Consider the following 10067-nt stretch of genomic DNA (forward strand, 5'->3'; position numbering starts at 1 on the left):
ACACCTCATGTACCACCCATACACCACACCTCATGTACCACCCATACACCACACCTCATGTACCACCCATACACCACACCTCATGTACCACCCATACACCACACCTCATGTACCACCCATACACCACACCTTGTGTACCACCCATATACCACACCTCATGTAACACCCATACACCACACCTTATGTACCACCCATACACCACACCTCATGTAACACCCATACACCACACCTCATGTACCACCCATACACCACACCTCATGTACCACCCATACACCACACATCATGTACCACCCATACACCACACCTCATGTAGCCCTCATACACCACACCTCATGTACCACCCATACACCACACCTCCTGTACCACTCATACACCACACCTAATGTAGCCCCCATACACCACACCTCATGTACCACCTATACACCACACCTTGTGTACCACCCATACACCAGACCTCATGTACCACCCATACACCACACTTCATGTACCACCCATACACCACACCTTGTGTACCACCCATACACCACACATCATGTACCACCCATACACCACACCTCATGTTACACTCATACACCACACCTCATGTACCACCCATACACCACACCTTGTGTACCACCCATACACCAGACCTCATGTTACACTCATACACCACACCTCATGTACCACCCATACACCACACCTCATGTAGCACCCATACACCACACCTCATGTAGCACCCATACACCACACCTCATGTAACACCCATACACCACACCTCTTGTAACACCCATACACCACACCTCATGTACGACCCATACACCACACCTAATGTAACACCCATACACCACACCTCATGTACCACCCATACACCACACCTCATGTAACACCCATACACCACACCTTATGTACCACCCATACACCACACCTCATGTAACACCCATACACCACACCTCATGTACCACCCATACACCACACCTCATGTACCACCCATACACCACACATCATGTACCACCCATACACCACACCTCATGTAGCCCTCATACACCACACCTCATGTACCACCCATACACCACACCTCCTGTACCACTCATACACCACACCTAATGTAGCCCCCATACACCACACCTCATGTACCACCTATACACCACACCTTGTGTACCACCCATACACCAGACCTCATGTACCACCCATACACCACACCTCATGTACCAACCATACACCACACCTCATGTACCACCCATACACCACACCTCATGCACCACCCATACACCACACTTCATGTACCACCCATACACCACACCTTGTGTACCACCCATACACCACACATCATGTACCACCCATACACCACACCTCATGTACCACCCATACACCACACCTCATGTAACACCCATACACCACACCTCATGTACCACCCATACACCACACCTCCTGTACCACTCATACACCACACCTAATGTAGCCCCCATACACCACACCTCATGTACCACCCATACACCACACCTCATGTACCACCCATACACCACACCTCATGTACCACCCATACACCACACCTCATGTACCACCCATACACCAAACCTCATGTACCAACCATACACCACACCTCATGTACCACCCATACACCACACCTTATGTTACACCCATACACCACACCTCATGTACCACCCATACACCACACCTCATGTACCACCCATACACCACACCTCATATACCACCCATACACCACACCTCATATACCATCCATACACCACACTTCATGTACCACCCATACACCACACCTCATGTACCAACCATACACCACACCTCATGTACCACCCATACACCACACCTTATGTTACAACCATACACCACACCTCATGTACCACCCATACACCACACCTCATGTACCACCCATACACCACACCTCATGTACCACCCATACACCACACCTCATGTACCACCCATACACCACACCTCATGTACCACCCATACACCACACCTTGTGTACCACCCATACACCACACTTCATGTACCACCCATACACCACACCTCATGTACCACCCATACACCACACCTTGTGTACCACCCATACACCACACTTCATGTACCACCCATACACCACACCTCATGTACCACCCATACACCACACCTCATCTACCACCCATACACCACACCTCATGTACCACCCATACACCACACCTCATGTAACACCCATATACCACACCTTATGTACCACCCATACACCACACCTCATGTAACACCCATACACCACACCTAATGTACCACCCATACACCACACCTTGTGTACCACCCATACACCAGACCTCATGTTACACTCATACGCCACACCTCATGTACCACCCATACACCACACCTCATGTACCACCCATACTCAACACCTCATATACCACCCATACACCACACCTCATGTAACACCCATACACCACACCTCTTGTAACACCCATACACCACACCTCATGTACGACCCATACACCACACCTAATGTAACACCCATACACCACACCTCATGTACCACCCATACACCACACCTCATGTAACACCCATACACCACACCTTATGTACCACCCATACACCACACCTCATGTAACACCCATACACCACACCTCATGTACCACCCATACACCACACCTCATGTACCACCCATACACCACACCTCGTGTACCACCCATACACCACACCTCGTGTAACACCCATACACAACACCTTGTGTACAACCCATACACCAGACCTCATGTACCACCCATACACCACACATCATGTACCACCCATACACCACACCTCATGTAGCCCTCATACACCACACCTCATGTACCACCCATACACCACACCTCCTGTACCACTCATACACCACACCTAATGTAGCCCCCATACACCACACCTCATGTACCACCCATACAACACACCTTGTGTACCACCCATACAACAGACCTCATGTACCCCCCATACACCACACCTCATGTACCAACCATACACCACACCTCATGTACCACCCATACACCACACCTCATGCACCACCCATACACCACACCTTATGTACCACCCATACACCACACCTCATGTACCACCGATACACCACACTTCATGTACCACCCATACACCACACCTCATGTACCACCCATACACCACACTTCATGTACCACCGATACACCACACCTCATGTACCACCGATACACCACACTTCATGTACCACCCATACACCACACCTCATGTACCACCCATACACCACACCTCATGTACCACCCATACACCACACTTCATGTACCACCGATACACCACACCTCATGTACGACCCATACACCACACTTCATGTACCACCCATACACCACACCTCATGTACCACCCATACACCACACCTCATGTACCACCCATACACCACACCTCATATACCACCTATACACCACACCTCATGTAACACCCATACACCACACCTCTTGAAACACCCATACACCACACCTCATGTAACACCCATACACCACACCTCATGTACCACCCATACACCACACTTCATGTACCACCGATACACCACACCTCATGTACCACCGATACACCACACTTCATGTACCACCCATACACCACACCTCATGTACCACCCATACACCACACCTCATGTACCACCCATACACCACACCTCATGTTACACCCATACACCACACCTCATGTACCACCCATACACCACACCTCATGTACCACCCATACACCACACCTTGTGTACCACCCATACACCAGACCTCATGTTACACTCATACACCACACCTCATGTACCACCCATACACCACACCTCATGTACCACCCATACACCACACCTCATGTACCACCCATACTCAACACCTCATATACCACCTATACACCACACCTCATGTAACACCCATACACCACACCTCTTGTAACACCCATACACCACACCTCATGTACGACCCATACACCACACCTAATGTAACACCCATACACCACACCTCTTGTACCACCCATACACCACACCTCATGTACCATCCATTCACCATAACCTAGGTAAAACCCATACACCACACCTCATGTACCACCCATACACCACACCTCATGTAACACCCATACACCACACCTTATGTACCACCCATACACCACACCTCATGTAACACCCATACACCACACCTCATGTACCACCCATACACCACACCTCATGTACCACCCATACACCACACATCATGTACCACCCATACACCACACCTCATGTAGCCCTCATACACCACACCTCATGTACCACCCATACACCATCCCTCCTGTACCACTCATACACCACACCTAATGTAGCCCCCATACACCACACCTCATGTACCACCCATACACCACACCTTGTGTACCACCCATACACCACACTTCATGTACAACCGATACACCACACCTCATGTACCACCCATACACCACACCTCATGTACCACTCATACACCACACCTCATGTACCACCAATACACCACACCTCATGTACCACTCATACACCACACCTTGTGTACCACCCATACACCAGACCTCATGTACCACCCATACACCACACCTCATGTACCAACCATACACCACACCTCATGTACCACCCATACACCACACCTCATGTACCACCCATACACCACACCTTATGTACCACCCATACACCACACCTCATGTACCACCCATACACCACACCTCATGCACCACCCATACACCACACCTCATGTACCACCCATACACCACAACTCATGTACCACTCATACACCACACCTTGTGTACCACCCATACACCAGACCTCATGTACCACCAATACACCACACCTCATGTACCAACCATACACCACACCTCATGTACCACCCATACACCACACCTCATGCACCACCCATACTCCACACCTTATGTACCACCCATACACCACACCTCATGTACCACCGATACACCACACTTCATGTACCACCCATACACCACACCTCATGTACCACCCATACACCACACTTCATGTACCACCGATACACCACACCTCATGTACCACCCATACACCACACCTCATGTACCACCCATACACCACACCTCATGTACCAACCATACACCACACCTCATGTACCACCCATACACCACACCTCATGTACCACCCATACACCACACCTCATCTACCACCCATACACCACACCTCATGTACCACCCATACACCACACCTCATGTAACACCCATACACCACACCTCATGTTACACCCATACACCACACCTCATGTACCACCCATACACCACACCTCATGTACCACCCATACACCACACCTCATGTTACACCCATACACCACACCTCATGTTACACCCATACACCACACCTCATGTACCACCCATACACCACACCTCATGTACCACCCATACACCAAACCTCATGTACCAACCATACACCACACCTCATGTACCACCCATACACCACACCTCATGTACCACCCATACACCACACCTCATGTACCACCCATACACCACACCTCATTTACCACCCATACATCACACCTCATGTACCACCCATACACCACACCTCATGTAACACCCATACACCACACCTCATGTTACACCCATACACCACACCTCATGTACCACCCATACACCACACCTCATGTACCACCCATACACCAAACCTCATGTACCAACCATACACCACACCTCATGTACCACCCATACACCACACCTCATGTACCACCCATACACCACACCTTATGTTACACCCATACACCACACCTCATGTACCACCCATACACCACACCTTATGTTACACCCATACACCACACCTCATGTACCACCCATACACCACACCTCATGTAACACCCATACACCACACCTCATGTACCACCCATACACCACACCTCATGTACCACCCATACACCACACCTCATGTACCACCCATACACCACACCTTGTGTACCACCCATACACCACACCTCATGTACCAACCATACACCACACCTCATGTACCACCCATACACCACACCTCATGTACCACCCATACACCACACCTTGTGTACCACCCATACACCACACCTCATGTACCACCCATACACCACACCTCATGTTACACCCATACACCACACCTCATGTACCACCCATACACCAAACCTCATGTACCAACCATACACCACACCTCATGTACCACCCATACACCACACCTTATGTACCACCCATACACCACACCTTATGTACCACCCATACACCACACCTCATGTACCACCCATACACCAAACCTCATCTACCACCCATACACCACACCTTATGTACCACCCATACACCACACCTTATGTACCACCCATACACCACACCTCATGTTACACCCATACACCACACCTCATCTACCACCCATACACCACACCTCATGTACCACTCATACACCACACCTTATGTACCACCCATACACCACACCTCTTGTAACACCCATACACCACACCTCATGTACCACCCATACACCACACCTCATGTACCACCCATACACCACACCTCATGTACCAACCATACACCACACCTCATGTACCACCCATACACCACACCTCGTGTACCACCCATACACCACACCTCATGTACCACCCATACACCACACCTTCTGTACCACCCATACACCACACCTCATGTACCACCCATACATCACACCTCATGTACCACCCATACACCACACCTTATGTACCACCCATACACCACACCTCATGTACCACCCATACATCACACCTCATGTAACACCCATACACCATACCTTGTGTACCACCCATACACCACACCTCATGTACCACCCATACACCACACCTTGTGTACCACCCATACATCACACCTCATCTACCACCCATACACCACACCTCATGTAACACCCATACACCAAACCTCATGTACCACCCATACACCACACCTCATGTACCACCCATACACCAAACCTCATGTACCACCCATACACCACACCTTGTGTACCACCCATACACCACACCTCATGTACCACCCATACACCACACCTCATGTACCACCCATACTCAACACCTCATGTTACACCCATACACCACACCTCATGTACCACCCATACACCACACCTCATGTACCATCCATTCACCATAACCTAGGTAAAACCCATACACCACACCTCATGTACCACCCATACACCACACCTCATGTACCACCCATACACCAAACCTCATGTACCACCCATACACCACACCTTGTGTACCACCCATTCACCACACCTCATGTAACACCCATACACCACACTTCATGTACCACCCATACACCACACCTCATGTTACACCCATACACCACACCTCATCTACCACCCATACACCACACCTCATCTACCACCCATACACCACACTTCATGTACCACCCATACACCACACCTCATGTACCACCCATACACCACACCTCATGTACCACCCATACACCAAACCTCATGTACCACCCATACACCACACCTTGTGTACCACCCATACACCACACCTCATCTACCACCCATACACCACACCTCATGTACCACCCATACACCACACCTCATGTACCACCCATACACCACACCTCATGTACCACCCATACACCACACCTCATGTTACACCCATACACCAAACCTCATGTACCACCCATACACCACACCTTGTGTACCACCCATACACCACACCTCATGTACCACCCATACACCACACCTCATATACCACCCATACACCAAACCTCATGTACCACCCATACACCACACCTTGTGTACCACCCATTCACCACACCTCATGTAACACCCATACACCACACTTCATGTACCACCCATACACCACACCTCATGTTACACCCATACACCACACCTCATGTACCACCCATACACCACACCTCATGTACCACCCATACACCACACCTCATGTACCACCCATACTCAACACCTCATATACCACCCATACACCACACCTCATGTACCACCCATACACCACACTTCATGTACCACCCATACACCACACCTCATGTTACACCCATACACCACACCTCATGTACCACCCATACACCACACCATGTTCCATCCATACACCACACCTCATGTAACACCCATACACCACACCTCATGTAACACCCATACACCACACCTCATGTACCACCCATACATCACACCTCATGTAACACCCATATACCACACCTCATGTACCACCCATACTCAACACCTCATGTACCACCCATACACCACACCTTATGTACCACCCATACACCACACCTTATGTACCACCCATACATCACACCTCATGTACCAACCATACACCACACTTCATGTACCACCCATACACCACACCTCGTTTACCACCCATACACCACACCTCATGTAACACCCATATACCACACCATGTTCCATCCATACACCACACCTCGTGTACCACCCATACACCACACCTCATGTAACACCCATACACCACACCTCATGTACCACCCATACATCACACCTCATGTACCAACCATACACCACACTTCATGTACCACCCATACACCACACCTCGTGTACCACCCATACACCACACCTCGTGTAACACCCATACACAACACCTTGTGTACCACCCATACACCAGACCTCATGTACCACCCATACACCACACATCATGTACCACCCATACACCACACCTCATGTAGCCCTCATACACCATACCTCATGTACCACCCATACACCACACCTCCTGTACCACTCATACACCACACCTAATGTAGCCCCCATACACCACACCTCATGTACCACCCATACACCACACCTTGTGTACCACCCATACACCAGACCTCATGTACCACCCATACACCAAACCTCATGTACCAACCATACACCACACCTCATGTACCACCCATACACAACACCTCATGTACCACCCATACTCAACACCTCATGTACCACCCATACACCACACCTTATGTACCACCCATACACCACACCTCATGTACCACCGATACACCACACTTCATGTACCACCCATACACCACACCTCATGTACCACCCATACACCACACCTCATGTACCACCCATACATCACACCTCATGTACCACCCATACACCACACCTCGTGTACCACCCATACACCACACCTCATGTAACACCCATACACCACACCTTATGTACCACCCATACACCACACCTCATGTAACACCCATACACCACACCTCATGTACCACCCATACACCACACCTCATGTACCACCCATACACCACACTTCATGTACCACCGATACACCACACCTCATGTACGACCCATACACCACACTTCATGTACCACCCATACACCACACCTCATGTACCACCCATACACCACACCTCATGTACCACCCATACACCACACCTCATGTACCACCCATACACCACACCTCATGTACCACCCATACACCACACCTCATGTTACACCCATACACCACACCTCATGTACCACCCATACACCACACCTCATGTACCACCCATACACCACACCTTGTGTACCACCCATACACCAGACCTCATGTTACACTCATACACCACACCTCATGTACCACCCATACACCACACCTCATGTACCACCCATACACCACACCTCATGTACCACCCATACTCAACACCTCATATACCACCTATACACCACACCTCATGTAACACCCATACACCACACCTCTTGTAACACCCATACACCACACCTCATGTACGACCCATACACCACACCTAATGTAACACCCATACACCACACCTCATGTACCACCCATACACCACACCTCATGTACCATCCATTCACCATAACCTAGGTAAAACCCATACACCACACCTCATGTACCACCCATACACCACACCTCATGTAACACCCATACACCACACCTTATGTACCACCCATACACCACACCTCATGTAACACCCATACACCACACCTCATGTACCACCCATACACCACACCTCATGTACCACCCATACACCACACATCATGTACCACCCATACACCACACCTCATGTAGCCCTCATACACCACACCTCATGTACCACCCATACACCATCCCTCCTGTACCACTCATACACCACACCTAATGTAGCCCCCATACACCACACCTCATGTACCACCCATACACCACACCTTGTGTACCACCCATACACCACACTTCATGTACAACCGATACACCACACCTCATGTACCACCCATA

The sequence above is a fragment of the Nematostella vectensis genome, chromosome 6 (assembly GCF_932526225.1).
Source record: "Nematostella vectensis chromosome 6, jaNemVect1.1, whole genome shotgun sequence".
Classification (NCBI taxonomy): Eukaryota; Metazoa; Cnidaria; class Anthozoa; order Actiniaria; family Edwardsiidae; genus Nematostella; species Nematostella vectensis.